The sequence below is a fragment of the Crocodylus porosus genome, unplaced genomic scaffold (genome assembly GCF_001723895.1).
Source record: "Crocodylus porosus isolate Cpor-Errol unplaced genomic scaffold, CroPor_comp1, whole genome shotgun sequence".
NCBI classification, from domain to species: domain Eukaryota; kingdom Metazoa; phylum Chordata; order Crocodylia; family Crocodylidae; genus Crocodylus; species Crocodylus porosus.
In genome coordinates, this window is record NW_017728886.1 from 153,206,854 (window position 1) to 153,229,822 (window position 22,969).

The window sequence follows — 22,969 nt, forward strand, 5'->3', positions numbered from 1 at the left end:
ACCCTGCACTTGTCAGTATTGAAACGCATCCTGTTTTTGTTAGCCCACCCCTGTAACCTATCCAGGTCTTGTTGCAGTCTTTCCCTCCCTACTAGCGTGCTCACCTCATCCCAAATTTTAGGATGCTAAGGGTTTTATATTTAATATTCATTAAAGCACTCATTTTAGAAACAGGCCAAAGATACAACATTTGGACTTCCCCAGTGTTTCTTTTCATAGTTCAGATTCAGTGTTCTGAACCATCTCTAATTTGTTAGAGGCTATTTTAGTATATTTAAAAATCAACAAAGAACGCTATTATGGGCCTTATGAAAAGTGCAGGTCACCCACCTTGCATGTACCATACATCCTAAAGGCCAAATAGTGAGGCTTTGAATTGAACAGAAATCCCCAGTGAAGTCAAGTGCTTTTCCAGATAGTAATACACCTTTCTCATTCGGCACCACCTCACTCCCAAGCAAGTGCTGTCAATAAACAGCAGCTTGGAGACTGGAAAGAAAATACCCTGAAATCCATCCATGGCAGATGTGGCATCAGACTGGAATATTTTCATAAACAACGTGTCACCTTCCTCCTTTCCATCTGTGCCTTTTAAGAAAATAATCTTCTATCACAGTCTTCTGTGCCTTTGTTTTTCTCTGCAACATTTGCCTCTCTTCTGGCAATGCTGATCCTATGCTGCATTTTGTAGCCCAGAGTAAAGCAGCCATTTGTACTTAACTAATTAAGATAGCAAACTTTACCTTTTTACCACCTAAATGAACCTAACCTAAACCTTTTAATGAGCTTTTCTACCTGAGCTAGGAGGCCTTGTTGCCATATACTGTTGCATAATTGTGTGCATTTCATACTAGAAGCAGCCACAGCAGCCTGCTAAAGTTATCAGAAAACAAAAGTTCAGGTAGGCCTGTTGCGTTGTTTAAGCCTTTGTCCTCTCCCTGTTTCTGTGGATACATGAATCGTACAAATAACCCTGATCCATGACAGAGGCACTTCATAAATGAAACATAAATGGCGGTACAAATGCCTCAACCTCAAGCAGCACCTATCCTTACCACCTGCAGAAACATGGTTGGGGTACATGTAGCCACTGGTAGGTTAACATGATACGGAGCCCTGACCCCTACAGTGCCCAAATGCTGACCTTCCTGAGCTTTCCTTTTTTATATCCCAGCTGCAGCTAGGTTTTCTGCCCCCCCCAACTACTTCTTTCAACCATTCTTTACCAAAAATAGACTTAGAATTTGGGCTTTCATAGATTTCATAGACATTAGGGCTGGAAGGGACCTTGGAAGATCATCGAGTCCAGCCCCCCACCCAAAGGGTAGGAAGTCAGCTGGGATCATAGGATCCCAACAAGATAAGCATCCAATTTGCTCTTGAAGGTGTTCAACATAGGTGCTTGAACCACCTCTGATGGCAAGCTGTTCCAGACAGTGGGGGCTCGGACAGTAAAGAAATTCTTCCTTGTGTCCAGCCTGAAATGGTCTTGCAGTAGTTTATGACCGTTTGACCTGGTCATCCCTTGGGGCGCTCTGGTGAACAAATGTTCCCCCAGATACTGGTGGTCACCCCTGATAAACTTATAGGTGGCCATCAGATCACCCCTGAGCCTGCGCTTTTCCAGGCTAAAGGGCCCCATGGCTCTCAGCCTGTCGTCGTAAGGTCTATTTTCCTGACTTCTGATCATGCGCGTGGCTCTTCTCTGGACTCTCTCAAGCTTCTCCGCATCCTTTTTGAATTGTGAAGCCCAAAACTGGACTCAGTACTCCAGCTGCAGCCTCACCAAGGCCAAGTACAAGGGGAGAATGATGTCCCGGGATTTGCTTGAGAAGCATCTATGGATGCAAGCCAGTGTTTTGGTTGCTTTACTAGCCGCAGCATCGCATTGGAGGCTCATGTTCATCATGTGGTCAATGATGACCCCCAAGTCTCTTTCTTCCGTAGCGCTAGCCAGCGTAGCACTGCCGAGCCTATAAGGATGCTGCAGGTTTTTCTTCCCAAGGTGGAGAACCTTGCATTTTTTGGTGTTAAACACCATCAGGTTCTCGTCCGCCCATTTGCTGAGCCTGTCCAGGTCAGCCTAGATTGCCCTCCTGCTTTTAGGTGTGGATGCTTTGCCCCAAAGTTTGGTATCATCAGCAAACTTGGCCAGTCCACTTCTGACTCCAATGTCCACATCATTAATGAAGATGTTGTAGAATATGGGTCCAAGGACAGATCCTTGGGGGACCCCACTGGTCACAGGACACCATGATGATTGACTTCCGTCAATTACCACCCTCTGGGTCCGACCATGGAGCCAGTTCTGCAGCCAGCGGATCGTGGTGGACCCAAGGCCACAATTGGCCAGTTTCATCAAGAGGTGATCATGGGACACCAGATCGAAGGCTTTTTTGAAGTCAAGATATATGACATCAATCTCTTCTTCCTTGTCCAGGTGATAAGTCACCTGGTCATAGAAGGAAATGAGATTGGTCAAGCAAGACCTACCCACAACAAACCCAAGCTGGCTATCCCTCAGGATGTTGGCGTCGGCCAGTCATTAAGGATGGCCTCTTTAATGAACTTTTCTAAGAACTTCCCTGGGATAGAAGTCAGGCTGATGGGCGTATAGTTTGCTGGATCCACTTTCCTCCCTTTCTTGAAGACAGGTACCACATTGGCCTTCTTCCAGTCTTCGGGCACTGCACCAGAGCACCAGGAGTTTTCAAGGATCCATGCCAGAGGCTGGGCTATGATGCTTGCCAGCTCCTTGAGTACCTTGGGGTGTAGATTGTCAGGGCCGGCTGACTTGAAGGTATCCAGCCTCTGAAGGTGTTCCTTCACGAGATCAGCAATGATGGAGGGCAGGGGATCTCCTTCACCTGGACCTCCCTGTCCTGTAGTAGGCATGGGCGTCCCATGGGACTGATGAAAGACTGATGCAAAGTAGCTTGCTACCACTTGCCTTTCCTAGCTACACTCAGCAGCTTCTGTCTATAGATATACCTTTGCCCCAGCTGGTAATGAACTTGAGTTCAATAAAGACAAACATACATGAATGAAAAGAACTAAACAAAAATTTTAATTGTGGAGCAGTAGGAAACTTCTGTAGACCCTTTGGGCACCTATACACATGCAGTGAGGCTTCAGTGATGCACTGTAATTACAGCACATTGGAGCAGACTGAATTAATCATGTATGGTAATTACTATGCTCCAGCAGTAATGACTGTGTTCCTGCAGACATTTTTCTGAGGGTTTTTCTTCCCAAGGTGGAGTACCTTGCATTTTTCGGTGTTAAAGTCCATTAGGCTTTTGTCAGCCCACTTTCTGAGCCCATCAAACTCAGCCTGGATCACCATCCTGTCCTCGGGTGTGGACGCTTTACCCCAAAGTTTGGTGTCATCAGTGAACTTTGCCAGTCTGCTTCTGATACCAATGTCCGCATTATTAATGAAAATGTTGAAAAGAGTAGGCCCAAGGATAGAGCCTTGGGGGACCCCACTGGTCACGGCGCACTGCAATGATTGACTTCCGTCAACTACCACTCTGTGGGTCCGACCTCAGAGCCAATTCCCCAACCAGCAGTCTGTGATGTAGCTGAGGCTACAGTTGGCCAGTTTTTCTATGAGATGGTCATGGGATACCAGATTGGAAAGCTTTTCTAAAATCAAGATATATGATGTCAATCTCTTCTCCCTTGTCACCTGGTTGTAGAAGGAAATGAGATTAGTCAGGCAAGACCTACCCGCAACAACCTCGTGCTGGCTATCCCTCAGGAAGTTGCCTTCATCCAGTTGTCAAGAATGGTCTCTGATTTTTTCCATGATCTTCCCTGGGATAGAGGTCAGGCTGGGCCTGCAGTTCCCCGGATCTACTTTCCTCCCTTTCTTGAAGATAGGCACCACATTGGCCTTCTTCCAATCTTTGGGCACTTCACCTGAGCATCAGGCGTTCTCAAAGATCCGTGCCAGTGGCAGAGCTATGATGCTTGCCAGCTCCTTGAGTACCCTGGAGTGTAAGCTGTCTGGGCCAGCTGACTTGAAGGTGTCCAGCCTCTCAAGATGTTCCTTCACATGGTCAGCATTGATGAAGGATAACAATTCTCCCTCATCCTGGCTGTCCCATAGCATATTGAGTAGGGACATCCCTTACAGAACTGTACAACCTTCCTCAACACTTATGCCTTCTCCCAACGAACTACCTGTGCTCCTGTAGGAGTTACCTCTCAGTTCAGCTTCTCTGTCTCTGCATACTCTCCTTTCATTTGTTCAAAGGAAAACTTTTCCCTGACTAGTCCCTGTTAATTTGAAGTGGGAGGAAAGTGGGGGAGGGAGAGGAGAATTGCCTCAAAAATAGATCTGTCACCTTCAAAAGTTACTATTTTTCACAATGTAATACCTAAAAATTTGGGGCAAATCCATAAACTTTTCTTATACAATTTGCTAGGTATCTGGACAGTAGAATGTTTCCTGATGCCCTTGGTAGCCTTGGACAGTGTTGTAATTCCAGTAAGAGTAAAACAGTAGATGTGCGTCTTAGCTGATCTGCTGCTTCTCTTGCTGCATTTTCTTTTTTCCTAAATTCACATGTAATATCCTTTGTTAAATTAAAGGAGTTTTCAACAGGCCTATCCTTAGTATAATTATGATATACATATATGCCTCCTTTCTAAAAACACTAACTACCATCTGTCATGTTCTCATCAAATGCTGCCATATTATGTCATGAACCTAATTATACAGATCACTGAAGTGTGGATTGCTGATTTACTTTGACTTAAATTAAATCTTTATATAAAACACTTATTTTTGGTTCAACAAAAGCATTACCGAATGCTAGTTAAACTGCAAACATTTGTTTCTGCAAGGCTTCAGCATGCAGAACATTCATTCAAGGTCAGTGGGACCTCCATGCAGGCAGGACTTTCAGACTTGAGCCCAAATGGTGCCTTTTTTTTAATAAAGGGGACACTGCCTATTATTAAGGTTGCCCAGTGCTTCTCATTTTAAGACCCTGTTTAAGTTGTTGAACTGTAACTGTTTGGGCTGACATTTTCCACGCTGGCTGATTGACTGATTGATTTTTTTTTTTTTTTTAATTTAAGTGAGAAAGATTTAGTTATACTTTTCGTTTTGTATTTGTAGTGTATTGACCAAATGTTGTAGTTGTTCAGATGATGATGCAACCAAGCATATATCATCTACATATCTCATATCAACCTGCTGCCTCTCTTAAGGCCTCCCCTAAAACCTTCCAGTAATTCCCTCTTGCCGTCTCTTACAATGTGGACTAAATATGACTAAAACAAAGTTGTGGTAAAAAGAAAAATTTTAATCTTTGTTGAAAAGCTCTGGCTTCTCTATGTTTTGTTTTAGAGCAGGGATTTAATATCTGACAGGGAAGTAACTTTTGTGTCAGAAATATTCCTTACGCTAGCCCATAACATATAGATATCTTGTAAGTAAGGATCTCCCTAAATCCCTCTGGAAGTGCCCCCCACAGTGGCTCCTTTTAATGTTTTTAATTTCACCACTTGCCCCCTCCACCCCTGATTGGGCCATTTGCTGCTGATTGCCAGGGAAGCAAAAACCATGGTTTTAAATGTAGCTTTCACTTCCCCAGCGATCAGAAGCAAATGGGCCAGCTGGCAGACCCCCTCCGCCAGTCAAGCAGGCTGGGGGGTAAGTGGCAAAATGAAAAAAATTAAAGGAGCTGCCGCAGAGAGCACCTTCAGCATGATTTACGGAGAACCTTACTTACTAGTCTTTGAAAACAGTTCACATGCTCGGTAGAGGTTTGCTAGAGCTTCACCACTAAACCTCTAAAAATTCTGTTCGCACTTGAGGATGCTCCAGCCCCAGGTGCAGATCCAGGAGGGTGCACTAGTGCATTTGCACCTGCCGTTGATTCTTGATCCACCCAAAGTTTAAATTAAACTGTCTGGCAGTGGCAGCAACATTTTTAGTCAGGCAGTGCCTGACCAAAGGGAATCATTTGACTTCATGATTCATTACAATCTAACTGATCCCTTCTAAACTTTTCACTCCCCAGGTGTTCATGCCCCTTTCGTCTTTTTAATGGTCTTCATGTTCCAAGCTATCCTTTGTTCTGCAGTTCTGCTGTCTGATAGCTGGTCCTGGTAATGAAGCTCCTATTTCACAGCCATGCAGATTGCTTTTAACTCATTCCAATGAAATTATATGCGTTTTTGCTTCAATCTTAAACTGAATAATGCAAGCCTAATAATGAATAATACAGGCCTAATAATGGCTGTGCAAGGAATCAGGTACCAGGAGAAGCCAGGAAACCTGGACTGCCTGGGAATGGAGCATGGGATTGTAAATGATGGAGATACTAGAAATGGGACAAGGACTATGAAGGGGAAACTAGGACTGTATGGATAAGGAGACTGGGACAAGAATGAGAAGCCTGTAGAGCAGAAACAGAGAGAAAGAAAAAAAGCTGGGCAGATAGAGAAGAAAATGGATGAGAAGCTAGGGGTAGAGATAATATAAAATTAGGAAAGGAAATGGATGGGGTAAAGGGGTAATATTTGGGTGAAAGGACAGAACTGAGCCCCATATTGCACACAACCTATAGCTCCTGAATTTCACCATCTCTCTACTATCAAGAAATTCCTGAAATCCACTGGCAAAATATGCATTTTCCCCTCTAGCGCTGGGTAGCATATAGAACGATAACTATTATCAATTACTGTTATCCCATGAGGTCAAGTAGCACATACCTACATGGTGGACCTAACCATTTCAACCCTGGTTATGATACCTGCATGATTCAATATGCTTGGTCTTTTATTTGCTTTTAAAAAAGAAATAAAAACATTGCATACACCACTAACCTATATTCAGTGATCATTACTGAGGCTGAAAGATAAGAACTCAGAAGTTAGAAGATGCCCATCCAATTCTAATTCACCTTCCTTAATCAGGAGTTGGCAGGAGTAATGTTGCAGTGGTTTGCAGTCAGGTAACGTGTAGAACAATGCTGCATAGTATCATCTTTTTTAGTCCGCATTGTAAGAGACGGCAAGAGGGAATTACTGGAAGGTTTTAGGGGAGGCCTCAAGAGAGGCAGCAGGTTGATATGAGATATGTAGATGATATATGCTTGGTTGCATCATCATCTGAACAACTACAAAATTTGGTCAATACACTGTAAATACAAAATGAAAAGTATGTCAATTAATGTCTCCAAAATAAAAATGATGGCCATAACAAAACAAAGCCTGAGGATTCTGGTGGAAGGGGAAAAGCTTGACTGGGTTGAAGAGTGGATTTATTATATCATATAAATATATTATATATTATATGATTATTAATCATATTCAAAGCTGATCAGGCACAGAAAAAACAGCCATAGCAAACTTATCAAAGATCTGGAAGAACAGAGGGATCAGCTTAAAAAGAAAAATTAGATGTTGGCAGACAACTGTGCAAATGACACCCATAAGTTTGAAAAGAGAAATTCAGAGACTGACACTATTTGAAATACAGTCTTATGAAAATATATTGAGAATTCCATTGAAAGAAAGAAAACGAACTTAGATGCCTATCTAACCTCCTCTTGAAGACCCCTAGGGTAGGGGAGAGCACCACCTCCCTTGGGAGCCCATTCCAGATTTTGGCCACTCTAACCATGAAGAAGTTCCTCCTAATGTCCAGTCTAAATCTGCTCTCTGTTAGCTTATGGCCATTATTTCTTGTAACCCCCAGGGGTGCCTTGGTGAGTAGAGCCTCACCAATTCCCTTCTGTGCCCCCATGATGAATTTATAGGCAGCCACAAGGTCACCTCTCAACCTTCTCTTGCGGAGGCTGAAGAGGTCCAGGTGCCCTAGTCTCTCCTCGTAGGGCTTGGCCTGCAAACCCTTAACCATATGAGTGGCCCTTCTCTGGACCTCTCCAGGTTATCCACATCCCTCTGTGTGGCGCTCAAAACTGGACACAGTATTCCAACTGCGGTCTGACGAGTGGTAATGTAAGAGTGATGTTGTAGATGTGATGATCCAGAAATTATGCAAGAGGAAGGAGTTCTTAGTGCCAGGGTGGCCAATTATTTGGGCCTGAGGGCCACATAGGGAGTCTTGATCAGCTGTTGCAATCCCAGTCAGCACCCCCCACACCCCCTGCAACAAATCACCAAAACTCCCTATGGGGCTGTGGACAGGCAGGGGTGGGTAAGCCAGCATCACATGCCCCTGCACTCCAGAGGGAAGGGTGTGGAGGACAGGCAGGATGCCTGGACACTAGGTCCCAGGAGCCTGCTGTGGGTAAGGAGAGGAGGGAGTGGGGGGCATGTGCAGCAGAGCTCCCCTGGGTGGTGGATTCTGCACTACCCCCATGGTGCTCCACATGGGGCCAAGCCCCACCTGCTCATGCTGGGGCAGCCCACACCACACTGCTGCCAGTGCCTGCAGCCCAGCCAGGTGCTGCTCTGTGCCCCTCACCTCCAGTTGTAGGATTTAGACCCAGAGCCCTGTGTGCCTGCCAGAAGCTGTGCAGCATGGTGCAGCAGGAGCAAAAGGAGGAGCTGTTGCTGGAGGCAGGGGGCACAGAGCAGCACCTGGCTGGCTGCAGCTGCCTCAGGAACAGCCCACGGGAAGCTGAAGCCAAGGCCCTAGTGCTGAGGCAGGAGTCACCTGGTTGAAGCTCCTCGCCTGCTCGCCCAGAATGGCATGGTACAGCATGGCGTGGCACAGCAGGAGCAGCTTCCAGTGGGCTGTTCCCAGGGCAGCTGCAGCTGGATGGGTGCTGCTCTGCACCCCCCGCCTCCCAGCAGCAGCTTCTCCTCTCACTGTTGCTGCACCATGCCATGCTGCTCCTGGCAGGTGCATGGGGCTCCAGCTCCATATTACAGCTACCTTCCACCAGAAGATGACTCGGAGCTGAAGCCAGGGCCCCATGCACTGGGGTAGGAGCTGCCTGGCTGAAGCTGCTTGCCCATTGTGGAGTGGAGCAGTGTGGTGCAGCGCAGTATGGCAGGGCAGGATCAGAAACAGGAGCTGCTCCTGGAGGCAGGGGAGTACAGAGCAGCAGCTAGACCAGGAACATCCCCACCAGAAGTTGCATGCTGATTTGGGCCTGTGCCAGCAGGCTCCAGCTGGAATCCAACCCAGACTGCCCCGGCATGAGAAGCCAGGGCATGGCAGGGACAGCCGCGGGCTGGATCTAATCATCTGGTGGCCTGTATTTTGCCCACTCCTGTCTTAGTGTGATATCTTTTATTACACCAACTATGTTGCTGGGAAAGAGATAGACACACTTTCAAATGCAAAACATTCTTTGTCAGATACGCCTGTCTTAAGTCTATCCCAACAACATAGTAATAAAAGGTATCAGCTTAAGAAATTCTTGCCTCTTACATAATTTTTACTGACATTAAATTAATTTTAGCACTTCAAGAATCTTCAGAAATGTGTCTGCCTTATTTTATGTTCCCTGTACATAGGTGGTATTATCCTCTGCATGCTGTATTGGGTTTGTTGTAAACTAACACAGAGGTTGATATGTTTATATAAAATGCCTGATGTGAATTAATTTGATACCTGGCACCTGCACTCCTGTGTAGTGTTTCATTACCTTTTTTCCCTCACATCCACCTGCATTACATTTTATTGCTCTTTTGAGGAACCGATGAAAGGTCATTGCTTATTTCAGTGGAAAAATCAAAGCTCTCTGTGTTGTTAGGCCCCAAGCTTCTCCCTTTGAAATCAGTGGCAAAGCTCCCATTGACTTCACTAGAAGCAGAATCAAGCCCACAGCATTTCTTATTTTCTTTCTTGGCTGAAATGCAATAACCCAGTGTATGCATGTATCTGTTGCCTTCAATTGCACACAAATAGAGGACTTTATGAGCTTCCCATGACCTGTTATTATTCTCTGTAGTTTCTTTGTTTGATGTGGGAGGTTTATTATGCCTGATTCATTACACCTGTTAGGTTCTCTTCTAAAATCCATTGGTGCAAAGCTGCAGCCTACTGTATTAAGCTCATTAACCTCTGAGCATGTTCATTGTGAATCAAGTAAATGTATGCCTCTGGCTCAGTACGACCTTCATGAACTTATATCAAAGGGATTTTCTAACCTCTTTTTAAAAGCATGATGTGAATTATATGTAGCAGGTGTGAACGCTAAAGGTAGGAGACTGGTTTTACACTTCACAGCCTAAAACCACCCACACTCAAGGCTGTTTTTCACTTACCTCAGCAGTACAAAATCATACTGCTGAAAATAGAAAGCCTATTAGCAAAACAGCATATAGCAAGGTGGAGGGAAAGTTAACACATTTCTGAACTAGAGGAAATTAAAAAAAAGGCCTCACAGACAGAAGTCAAACATTACAAATTAAGGTAATTTTTAATGGTCTGTAAATGGAAAATGGTTCATGATGCATTTTCTTCAAGCCTGGCTGAATGTTTGCCTTTGCATCCAAAATAAATATGCTAATTTTTAAGGCCACATCCATTTCCCAACCCAGGCTGTGAGTCAGCCACAGTAGCAGTCAGCCTTTTGGCCCCATGGACCAGATGAGTGGTACAGGGCTTGTCTGTGGCCTGGATGGGGCCCTGGAACCCAGCACCCTCCCCCCCGCCCCACATACTGGGATTGGGTCCCAGGACCCTGGCACCATTGCCTCTTACCACAAGTGTGCTGGGACTGGGTCCTGGGGGCCTGGCACTGCCCCCTTCCAGACCCTCTCTATCAGGATTGGGCTCTGGGAGCTAGTGCCACCCTCACCAGGCCCTTTGGCTAGGATCAGGCACCTGATACCATGTGCACAGCCTGGGGCTCTCCATGGCAGCAGTAGTGCTGCTGCTCTGCTGCCAAATTTTCAGACTCATGGGGAGCCCTGTGGGCCAAATGACAGGGTGCCATGGGCTAGAATTGGCCCACAGGCTAGAGGTTGTGCATCTCTGCTCTAAGAGAATAAAAATAGTGCTTGACTGGTTGCCATCATCACTATGGAAGTGCCTTGTTCTGTCTATAACAAGGTTATGAGTCTGAGGCTTTGTTTTGGAGCTCCACATGACATTATCCTGCTTCAAAAGTATTTAGTCATAGAAGTAAATACGTACATTAGGATGGCAACCAAAGGCCCGAGTCAGGAATGGGGCACTATACAGATAGGATCAGTCTGAACCTATTATACCGGGCTCCTGTTGGAGGAGGTCTGCAGAGGTCTGAGGTGCAAGGCCTGGCACCTTAAGGTGGGGATGGCTGACCTGTAGCATGAATGCCAAAAGTGGCATGGTCAGGCTCTGTGTGGTATGAATCGACTGGGGAGAGGACAGGAAAACGGGGCAGCAAAATGGCAGGTAGGGCAGAGAACAAAAAGCAGAATATCACATTAGGCAGAGACCACAAAGTAAGAAACAGAAAGCAGAGCAGCAGCTTGGGCAGGGAACACAGGCAGGAAGCAGAAAGCTGAGCAGAAGATCAGGTAAGGGAAAGGAATCGGAGGGGTACTCAGGCAGGATCAATGGCTGGTTTGTGGCACACCTCCTAAACAGACTGTCTCCAACCAGTTTAAGAACTGTGGAATAAGAAATCATCCACAGACTGGATTGTGTTAAGTATGGTCTAAATAGGGACTACGGATCCTTGTTCTATTTCCTCGATTTATTTTTGTGACCCCTTTGTCCCCATGGATGTATCACTTGTTTGCCTCTCCCAGCACTACCCCTTTCTCCCCACCACTCCCCCCCTGTCTTTTGTATTCAAATCACTCTCTCTATTTGATAGTCTGCTCTGTGCATGTCCTTCCATAGCATCTGATGAAGAGGGCTAAAACTCATGAGAACCTGTGCTTTTTCTGATTTAGGGTGGAGATGCACCTTACAGACTAACTATCTTGAGACTGGAGCGAGGTGTGCAGGCAATCTGTCTTAAAATATGCAACATCAGGTCACCTCTGCCTCCTATAAGAGGTATTGATCAATGCAAGTTATGGAGCCATTGCCAACCCCCTTTATCTCTCACTGTTATGAAACCATTCTTCCCCTCTCTGGGGTTTCTTGTAACAGGGCTATGGAAGGAAGCTGCTACAGACTGCAGTGGTGCCTGGGCTTGTATTAGTAGAGGGAAAGGTGTGTAACAGGGGATCATACCCCTGTTGCTGAGAAAAGATTGAGACACAGACCTGAGTGGTGAAGTCCCTTTAAGATTAGGACCTTCAGGACCCAAAGGAGTGACAAGCCAGAGAAGACATGTAAAAAGAAGCAGCTGGTATCAAGGTGTGGACCCATCTCTATTAGAGACTGCAAGCATCTGTTGGGAGACTCATGTGCTAGCCTGTTGGGTCAGGGTCAGGTGACCGGCAAAGGAAAAGGGCCAGCAGATAGAAAAAGGGTCTTAGACAAGACAACAGGAACTGGGTGAAGGAGAAGCCCAATCTGGGAGCCAGGATTGAGGGATCTTGTAAGAGAGAGGAGATATCTACACCTGTCCCTACAGCACCATTGTTACTGCGCTGTCATTTAGTACTTCCTTTTGGAAGTATTAAATGATGGCACAATAACAGTCCATACTGCACCATCTGCAGGGTGCAGTTACTCTTAGCTGCTACATCACCATAGTGATGTGCTATACTGATGGAGCACGTCACTATGGCAACATAGCTGCAGCATCATGGTTTTTGCCCATTGATGCTACATTGCCATAGCGCATTGCTACAGCAATGTAGTGTCACGTGTAGATGCTCCCAAGGAGAGTATAACATACATGCTCTGAGTCCTAGGCTTGAGCAGGGTGACAGAGGCAGGGAACCCACAGGCATAGCCCAGGGAGTTAACCTGTTGGCTAGTTGAGCCAAAGGCTCTGTGTTTGGGATCATGGGGTAACTGAAATGGGAGAACTGGGCAGAGAAGGAATAATGGCCAGGAACAAAGATGAGACCCTGTGGCCAGAGAGTGAGATTCAGAAAAGGGGTCAGACTTCACCCCTTCATCCTCTTAATAATAGAGACATAAGTAGGATAAGACTGACAGAGATGGTAACTCCTGTTGCCCCTCCCCTCTCTTTTTTTTCCCTTTTGGGATAAGGCAACCTCTCTAATTTTAATTTTTGAACAACAAGGTGTGGCAGGAAAGGAGAAAAAAGTCAGGGGGTGGGGAATGCAGGACCAGCTGCGGATTGAACCCCAAAGTCACCTTCCTATGTCATCCTGTAATAGGTTCCTTTTTCATAAACCTGTGCATGTGTCTGTGTATGTTCATGTGCATACGCACACACACTTTCTAGGTTGAAAGCACATGGGTGGGTACATGTTCAATAAAATTAATTTGCATGTCATGTCTTTAAAATACTGTCTGCATCTATGACTTCTATCTGAGATGCAGTATTACTGAAGCAAAACTGTGGTTCTGTTAACAGTGCCTGTGTGGTATCCATGTTTTTATGGATGCAGACCTAGCAACTCTGCCTTTGTCACCTCAGGACCAGCACGATACACTAAGAAGGGAGCTATATAACCTGAATCCAGGTGGAAACAGCAGCTGCTTTAGGATTCTGCAGAGTGTGCAACAAGTTCTGTGTCATTTCACGAGCATCTGAGCATCTCATGCTCTGTGATCTACACTAGCTGCCTATTTTGAGTTGATTTTAAGGTGTTTGATTTTTCACCTATGGGGGAAAAAAAATAAAACCCATCATGGTCTAGAACTTACTAGCTAAAAGACCAGCACCTCCTCTTGAGCTATGGTTGTGGTTGGTTATGGCCACCAGTGGCTCCTATACAAAAGTTTCACTAGTACAAAAGAGATGGTGCAGCAGTAGGAATATGGCAAAGTGATTATAGGGTTATAGGAGTCTGAATTGCTGTTTTTCCCATTATGGGTAAAATAGACCTGTCCTTAGAAGTTATGGAAACTTTTGAATAACTTCTCTAACTTCAGTAGCTGCAAGCATTTGAATGCTACCCTTTTTATTTTAAACACCTCAGAAGTACATGCTTTCCTACTACATCTAAAATTGTAAGTAATCTTATAGTAGTCAGGTTGCAGAGGATTTTTGAGGTCATTTGATCTTAAATATTGTGTTATAGTCAACATTGACAACACTGAGAAGCTTTTCTGGCAGCTCTTAAAATCAAGAGTCAGATTGATAAAAGTGGTCTTGGTCAATGACTTGGCACATTAAGAGACCTAATGCCCAAGTGCACATCGACACAGAGCTTCTTATATGTGTAAATTCTGACACTTGTGTGCACAAATTCACAGGCAAAGATTAATGTTTGAACAGGAGCCATGCACTGGACTGAAGCCCCTGAACACTTAACTTTAAATTAGAAAGCCACAGAATTTTTTTTTTTCACTTCTAAATCTCTAAAAGCCAACACAAAGCCTTAGTACCCACATGATGTTAGCAGAGATCACAAATAATACTTTTACTGCTGCAAACAGATTAATCTGCACAACCCCACTGTGAAGAATGTTTGCTCACTTCCCACCTCTCCTTCACAGTATCACTCTGAGAGAGGTCTTACAGATGGAGAAATGGACTGTTTATATAGCTTCTGTGGTGCTCCTGGGGGTATCTCTGAGAAGCACAGATCTCACCCTCCTGCTTTGGCTCCACATGAGCTCAACCCAATTCTGGCTCTCCATGAGCTCCAACCTTCCCTCTCTGTAGCAGGCTAGAGAAAATAATTCAAGAGCATGGTGGGATGCCCCCAAGCTGGCTTTTGCCAGTTAATTTCTGGGTTTGGTACATGCAGAGGGGTGTAAATTTGATAGGTGTGCTTCTCAGTAGTGCTGTGGAAGCAGTATAGACACTGCTGTAAGAGTGCTTGTTGCCACAGTTCTGGTTATTGGAGGTTCCTGAACTGCTTTCATTGGTATAAGAGATGAGGCTGCAAGCAGGACATTTGCCAGTAAGGCTTTATATACTTTGGATGACTTGGAGTCTCTGAAGGACTGTAGTGAAGAACCTTCCCTCCCTTCCCTAACTCAAGGTTTGTTGGGGCAGGGGACTCTGGAGGCTTCTGTTGAAGGGTCCTCCTACTTGCACATGCTTGGGTCTGTAAGTTAAATAGCCTTGTAAGCTTGGGAGTGGGCTTAAGCAGTTCAGAGTGGACTTGAATATGCACCCCCGTGCTGCACTGAGGCTCTCTGTTTCAGGTATGTGTGTGTGGGCAGGACTTACTGTTTGGTGGCCTGCCCTGGCTCAGTCAAGAGGACGAATGCTAAGTGAGTAGATCAGTGGCAGAGCCAGGGCTAGAACCTTGAAGTGATGCTGGGCAATTTATTTTGTCTTGAATAGTTTGTTTGGGAAATGCACTTTTAGATTTAAGCAAAACAAGTCACCATATCTGGAAAAGCGGAGGAGGGAAAAAACAGAACGTTTCTTTTTGACACTTACTAAATGAAATGATTTGTGGTTTTTCATTTGGAAATAATGCTTTGAAACCAAACATGCCTACTCCCACCCCTTTGTTGTTAGTTTTTATTAAAAAAAAATAGCAGCTGCTTCTGCTTCTGTTACTGCTGTGGGATCAGGCTGTTGTAGCTTCGGTGGGCACAGGCTCCTTGCACATTGGCTGCAGCAGCCCCCACAACGTGGGTTCCCTGCTAAATCAGTACCCAGGACTGTTGCCCTTCTCACACACCCAAATTATATTACTAGTTGCAGCTTCTTGTACTTCTGCAAAGCAGTCAGGGAGCCAATGTTTAAGGTCCATAAACAGAGATAAAGTGCTCTACTACTTTTTTCTTTCTCCAAAGAAAACAATGTATTGCAAGACAGCCTTCAACTAAGTTTCCTGTTTGCAGTGCCATTTCCCTTGTCAGTCTCTAATCGGCCTAAGTTTTTACAAATGAACTCATTTGGGAGTTAAACTGCCCTGTGCACAACATTGCACAGTTGTGATTTGTCCTTGATTTATTTACTTATTTTTCGTTTGAAGGCACGCACCACAGGAAGAGTAGGGAACAAGGATTGTCTCTGAGGAGAAATGTTCACTTAAGCCACCCACTGGAGTTTGAAGTTCTTTTAATTGTCTGATGGCCTTGAAGAGACTACCTCCTTGCTTTCCTTTCCTCTTAAAGTGCTGGCTGATGCCACTCATAATGGAAATAACAGATGTAGGATGGTTTAGTGTCTACCCTCCCCCCCCCATCCTTTCCCCACCATCCTCACAAGGGTTTGTAGTTACTGCAGTTAGAAGGTTGTTTTGCAACTCTCATGTAACAGGCGGCAGGTGTCAATAGCCCTGTCTGACGAATGTGATGCTAACTTTAAACATGACTTAGTTCACTAGGTTTTATTTAGCAAAAGATTACCAAAGCCTGTACCTTCATGAAGCAACTGAAAATTAATGGAAAGCTGCAGCTTAAAATATTCAGCTATTTTACCCAGGGAGGGAGGTACAATTTAAAACCAGTTGAAACCATTAAGATCTTACCTACAGCAGACAACTCGGATGAATCTTTCCCTGTCTGATCTCAGCTATGGATTTAGTGTTAGAGAGATGTAGCTGCAATGAGACAAGGATTTCTTAAGATGATATCTTTGAGAGACCTGAGGAATAATGTCTTGTAGTTGAAAGCATGTGTAACTTTATCCCAGCTACATACAGTAAAAGCTTTGTTATCCAGCATGAGTGGGGGAAGCGGGGTGCTGGTTTTCTAGAAATTCCAATTACCTGAGGCAGGGGTTTTTGGCCAGATGTGAAGTGGGGTGGGGGGGTCCAGCCAGCCAGAAATTCCAGTTAGAGTATTCCGGTTACGAAAATGCTGGTTAACATAGTTGGTTCAATAATAAAATAAAATTGTCCTAAGAAAATGTTGCCTGTATGTTTAGATGAGACTTCTTGACAGCAGTCTGCCTTCAGATGTGATTCGAGCATTTTTATTCATCTGTGTAGAACCTTGCTCTGTGAGCACAACCTTTTGGACCCCATAAAGAAATGAAGTAATGAACACTGCCTCGAACTAAGGCCTTACTTGGAGTGAACATGAATTACAGAATTAAGTTTTTATGTGTGTAGAATAATCAAATACTGATCAAATGCTGATAATTAATGAATAACAATAATGATGTCAGAGATATTTAAAAAAAAAAAAGCACTGTATCATCATCACTCACTTGACTAGCCCTTTTTCTCGTGTGTGGTCCTATTAACTTTAGTTCAATCTCTATTTTATTTCAATGCGACTCAGAGAAATATTGCAAAATCACTCAAGTCAGGGACATACAGGTTGTGCACTTTAGGATCAAGAAGAAGTCTGGCTAAAATGGTTAGTACTGTCTTTCCCATCCAGCAATAAGACTGGCACTTAGTGCGTTTGAAATGCTGCTTCATGAGTTCAACTTGATTTAGGTTTAATTTATCAACTGATCTGGTGATGGAAAAGGAAGTCAGCAGAACAGGGTCCATGGCCATGCCACTTCCCCCCCTCCTCCCCCTGCTTCACATTCAGCTGGTGTGACGTGGGATGGGAGAGGCCCGGGTGCCACCAGAACCAAAAGGTTGGGAAACACTGGATAAGGTGTCAAACCCAGAGATGGTTTGCGGATGTGTCTGTATCATCTTGGAGGGAGGTGGCCAGTGTCCCGCAGGGCCCCGTGCTGTTCAACATCTTTATCAATAATTTCGATGAGAATGTGGAAAGCATGCTGGCCAAGTTTGTGGATGATACTAAGTTATGGGGAAAAGCGGTCACACTAGGGGATAGGATGCAAGCTGACCTGGACAAACTCAAAAGGTGGGTGGAGAAAAACTGGCTGCAGTTCAGTAAGGATAAATGCAGAATGCTTCATCTGGTGAGAAGTAACCAGTGACATGAATATAGGTTAGAAGGAGATGTCCTGGCCAGTGCGATGGCTGAAAGGGACCTTGGGGTTATGGTTGATCACAGGATTAACATGAGCTGCTAGTGTGATGCTGTAGTCAACAGTGCTAATAGCATATTGGGATGCATTAAAAATCTTCTCACTATTTACCTGTGACTAGCATAGCTCTAACTAACTAGGCTTCATTCTCCACTGGGCACATCTCCCCAAGACTCTACTGTACGGTGGTTACTGCACATTTTATTTAGTATTTGTATCAGCAAGTACTAAATAAATGCTTAATAACCAGAGTTACTGCACAATAGCACCAGCGAATGCCTTTTAAATAAGTGACGCTACTGTGCAGTAGCGTCTCGGCACAGTTTTTGCCACACAACATTACTGTGCAGTAGTATCAGGCTACTGAGCATTCAGTGTCCCATGTAGACATGCTCACTCTCACCAACTTAAATTGGGAGTAACTCTATGTTCATCAAAGGAATTGTACCAGGCAAAAATGATGTGTGTATAGAATCCAGTCCAACCATTTCCTCCTTCCCCTCACCCCAATCTTGATCTACCTTACAATGGAGCAAATACTTGAAGTCAACAGTGTTGCTTTGATTTTAAAATAAGTATCAATGAGGGCAAAATGTATATCATCTGGTTGCTTTCTGAGTAGGACAAAACCAGAAGAAAAAAATGATATGAGGTGTGTAAGTAACACTTTCTGGTTAGTACAGAAAGAGCAGCAGCTGTAATCCATCACAAAGAGTGGCTGCTGACAGGGCAAAGAACTGACACTTCCTTTAGATCAAAGGATCAGTCTTAACTTGGAGACAAGGGGCCACCACTGTAGCCTACTCCAGTGGTGCAACTTAGGTGGTGGTGTTAAACACCAGCAGCTGGATGAGGATTTTACTGGAATTGGAGCTCAGACTCCTCCTTTGATTCCAAAGATTTCCATCTCCTTGAGACAGAAAAAAGAAATACTTCATCCATGTACCCAATATCTCACCATTCCAGGTGGGCAAGAACAATTATTGCCTAACTACATGGTGCCTGTTTCTTCTGTTAACACTCCTTGACACCCATCAGCTAGCAGTTGCTGTGTTTTTCACACATTAGCCTATGGCTGAAAGATGCCCTGCAGCCCCTGCCAGGTCTATAATCATATTGACTGGCAGCTCATGATGGGACAAGAAATGCACCAGCATTAAGACTTGAGTGCGCCTCCTAGAGATTGGAGTTAGGAAATGCTTTGAGATGGTCTGAAGTTTCAATTTCTGGTTATAACCAAGTTTTAATATGGGGGGAATTGGTTTGTGAAGCAAACAGAGGGCAGTTCTGGTCTTTGATACCATACTTTTCAAAGAAGTGCAAAAATTGCCTGTTGGGATCCAGCGTCCTAAGTTCCCCTCTCATGACGAGGCCTCACCATATCCATTCATTCTCTTTGGACCTTTACAAAGGACAAAATCTTGCCAGATTGTAAGCTCCATCAATTCCCATTAAATTGAATGGAAGCTGAGAGCATGCTGCATCAGAGGAAGTATTTAAGAGGTTTAAAAGCAAGTTCCTCTAAGAGTCCCTTGTTCCAGAGTTCTTTCCCCTAAAAGGGAGCAATTCTGAGAGAATGTGGACCGCTGCTTTATACTGAAAATCCATCAAGTTTTTTCTGTTCTGTTTTTTTTCAGCTGTAAGGGGGACAGGCAGACATGAACACAGACTAATACTGCTCTGTGTTCAGTCTGACAAGATATAAGTGGCAAGACATTTTCTCTTTATATTTTAAGCAAATGAAATGCGATCTGTTGTTGACGTTTTAAGACCTGAGTAATGATAGCCTAGGGGAGTCCAGCTATATGTATTCCGTGGACACTATTTCCTTCAGGTCTTCTCTTACAGTAAACAGGTCTGGGACCTCCAGCTTTAGCTGCCTGTTTTGCAATCTGCAATGTCCATCCAAAAAAGGCAAAACTATTTTCACTACCTGTGGCTTCTTTATGCTGATTAGCAAGGGGTTATCCTGGGACCAGCTGAGTAGATAGGCATCAGGTTAAGTAGGGTGGACTGTATCTTCTTGCAGAGTTCTACAGTAGTGAATATGTAAATATCTCAATTGCTCCAAAGCATATTCCTTCCAGAGAGAAATTCCCACCAACATGTTTTGTATAGCAGTTCAGTGTTGCTGTTTAATGGTCCAATATCCTTTGGGATGAAAGGCACTGTATACATCTATTTACTTTTATTTTTCCTTAGAGTGCACATTCTTCATTATGTCCTTGGGCTCCATAGGACACAGCAGATAACAGAGAGCAGTCAGACCTCAAAGTTAATTTACAGGGCAGAAATTGGCATCCTTGGATAAGCAGCACTTGCCAGTGCTAGAAATATCCATAGGTTCAGGTATTACCAACCTGTTTAATCAGATCACACTGGACTTTCCCAATGAACTTAATCTTAGTTAACTAACTATGCTAACATACTGCTTTGTGAACCAAACAACACTAAAATCCATGGAAAAACATAATTTTCAAGCATCTGCATTTTAATGACATTACCATTAGTAGCTTCCTAATCAGTGAAAGGCACCATTTCTTGAACAGCATTTACAATGGGCTGTTATACTAGAAATGTGTTTACACTTATAACTAGGTTTTATTTATCACTTTACTAAGAGGTTCCTGTAAAGTAAATCCCCTTGATTTCTTCAGTGATTGTATCAAAACGCAAACCAAAATTATTTCTTTAACGAAAACCCACCCTGACAGAAGCACTTTTGCTCTATGAATAATAATACAGGACTCATATGGCAGAATATAAACTTTTTCGCACTTGCTTCTGTCCTCTGAAATTGACAGGTTTTTTCCAATCTTCTGTTCGCACATGTTTGGAATAGAGAGAGTCAAAGGAAAATGGGTTGAAACAGATACTGCACCACAGTCAATGGTCTAGTCTGAGACGTGGAGATCATGAACAGCTTTGGAATACAAATTGAAGACACTATCAAATCCATGAGCAGTTATAGGTAAACAGAGGTACTGCCCAATATAATTAATGCCCAGCTGGTACTGCCCAGCTATAGACTAGAGATACTTTGTCATCAGTAGCCAGGTCAGTGCAGTTCTGTCAGAACCGTTTATTTGCTATGCATTTGACACCTGACCAAAGAGCATTTTTAGGGGAAGTTATTTTTTAAGCTAACCAGAAACCTTCGATACAATCATAAACCTGCTGAAAAAAGCCTCAACCTGTTGTGAGTGAAGTCCCCAAAGTAGCAACCCCCACAATGGATGCATTAGCTAGGGCCCGCTTTGGGCACTCATTTTTCTCTAAGCAGTTTTCAAATAAGGTGAAATTCAGAGACCTACATGTAAAGTTTGTGCATGACTTGTTTGCCCTTTTAAGTCCTTGTTCGAAGGACTTGTATGAGATTTAAATGGTACATAGCCCTGTAACAGGCCCTTTACAGAAGGCTGAATTTTACCTTTTCGAGTGATGTGACAGCATTTTATTTACAAACAAACTGAGGGAGACAGACTTTAAACATGACTAGACTCTTCTACAGACATTGCTTGAGACATAAGCTTGATGTTCTCACCAAAAGCAAATGATTCTCTGCAAAAAATATTTTTCCAGCTGTTTAAAGGAAGAGAGAGATCATCACTACTGACCAATGTCCTGCAGAATGGAAACAAGAGCATGTTCTTCTACCAAGGTGTCTGAAAGGTTGTAGGTGTATTATTATGTTGCCTTAAAGCACCTTAGGGAGCAGTGATGTAGAAATAAAAACCCACCCTTGCAAATTCAGTGATCAATTTTTGCCAGTCCAAGGCATGGGCATGTGAGGTAAATAAGCAAAGATTTGCAGTGTATCAGCTGTTTCCCAGTTACTGGGTAGAGCAGTTGACACGCAACAAATCTCCATCTTGGTGTACTTCACAGGAACTTTACTATACAATGGGCACATCTACATGTGCAAATGCTTTGGGGTGAGTTTACTTTAGAGTAATTCAATTTTTAGAATCTCCCAGCACCAGCCCCACAACCCTGATCATGGAGCGGGGGCTGGGAGCTTCCTGATGCAGGACAGGGGGATATTGTCCCCATACTGGCTCTGGTGGTGGAGCCCAACCAGATAGCAGGCATCTCCCAGGGGTAGGAAGTAATCTGCTGCCCCTTGCTGCACAGCTGCCCAGGACAGCATCTGAATGTGTAGACAGTGATGCTTACTTTGCAGTAACTTGCTCTAACCTCTAGTTAAGCATCTCATGTTGATGCACCCAATGTGAATGAAACCAATGGAACTTGTTCCTAAAACTGGCAGGACCTGGCCCTAATACCTTAAAGAACAAAGCTTTCTCTTTCATTTTAGTGTGCAGTACATCCAGACTGCAACCCACAAGAGATAACTAAGCTTGTATGGATATGAATATTACTGAAACAAACATGAAGATTAGGCTGAACAAAGATCATGGTAACTTCCTGAAAATCCATTAGATCAAACATCAAAGTAACCTGGAGCTTAGCTAAGAAGAACAAACTTCCCTATCGTGGATAGCAGGTCCTTAAATTTAAAACTATGATATTTTTATTGCCATTTGAGGATCTGTCCTCGTAGTCCTTTCAAGGTCTATCCAATATTTTGTTTTCACCAAGTTTGGGCATAAGTAGCAAATGCTTTTCTAGGTCATACCATTAGTATCTGAGACCATACCGATCTGTGTGTCTGTTGAAAAAGAGCATGAAGAAGAATATATTTATGCATTTGTAAACGAAATTCCAATAAGTATGATGATTATTGTCATCTCCCATAAAATTCTGCATACAGACATTTGAAAAGCCTCATAACTTTTAACACTGGCCAAGATCGAAATGTCAGGAGAGGCTTTCATTAAAGGAGACTTAATGTCCAGGCAGCAATAACTACGTCAGACATTTGTACTGCTCTCTAAGGTCAACCAAGCTAACACGGTTGTTCTAAGTAAAGAGTGAAAAAAATTAAGCTTGACCTGGATTTTAAAACATGGACTTTAAAGGTCTGGTGATTCTTGTAAAGGGTGTGTTTTTGTGATTTAAAGAAATTTAATCTCCTGCAAGTGCCCTGCTGTGTCTGGAGTTGACATCATGTTTGTCTGAGCTTTAACAGATTTAACAGGGCTAGCATGATTAAAGCAACTTACAGCCCACTG